The sequence below is a fragment of the Scylla paramamosain genome, chromosome 3, assembly GCF_035594125.1.
Source record: "Scylla paramamosain isolate STU-SP2022 chromosome 3, ASM3559412v1, whole genome shotgun sequence".
Taxonomy (NCBI): Eukaryota; Metazoa; Arthropoda; class Malacostraca; order Decapoda; family Portunidae; genus Scylla; species Scylla paramamosain.
This window is the reverse complement of record NC_087153.1, coordinates 17,247,501-17,248,248: the sequence shown is the minus strand read 5'-3', so window position 1 is coordinate 17,248,248 and position 748 is coordinate 17,247,501.

Here is a 748-nt window from a genome sequence, read left to right as displayed (position 1 = left end):
CCCACTAAGACATTAACGGATGGCTTGGGGCTCCTTACGTCCCCGCCGCGCCCCGCCCCACCCGCAGGACGCCCGCTGACCTCCGGATGTGGGCGGGGGCGTGGCGGTGCTGTGTTGGTCGCCCTAACGCTGCAGGGACAAGCCGCGAAAGGGACCTGGAGGAATGGGAGGGTGATGGGGATGTGATGGGGAGGTGGGGAAGGGAGTGGGCCAGATGCAGCTGTGGGGAGGGGGAGGTAGGGGAAGGCGTGGCGAGGGAAGATGTGTGAATGGGCAAGGAGGGGGAGGGGAAGGGGAAGGTGAAGGGGATTATTAAGAAGAGGTGGTGAGGGACGCAACACAGGACTCCTCTCTCCCTCTTCCCTCCCTCCCTCCCTCCCTTCTCCATCACCCATTCATAGCAAGAGGTTGGGAGATGAGGGAGGGAGATGCCGTGTGTGTGTGTGTGTGTGTGTGTGTGTGTCCTGTCCTGTTCCAGCGTGGTGTGGCTTAAGAGATGGGAATGGTTGGGTGATTTGATGTTTAGCTGGGTGGGGGGGAGTTCCAATCTTATCGCTGGCCTGTCCTACCCCGTCCAGCTCCGTCCAGCCCAGTCCAGCCCTGTCCAGCCCAATCCAGCCCTGTCCAGCCCTGCCTTGGTTCATCTTGGGTCTCTGCGGAAGGGCATTTCCATCTGACAGAGAACTAGCTCAGCACTTCCTCCTCCTCCTCCTCCTCCTCCTCCTCCTCCTCTTCGGTGCTATTCCTT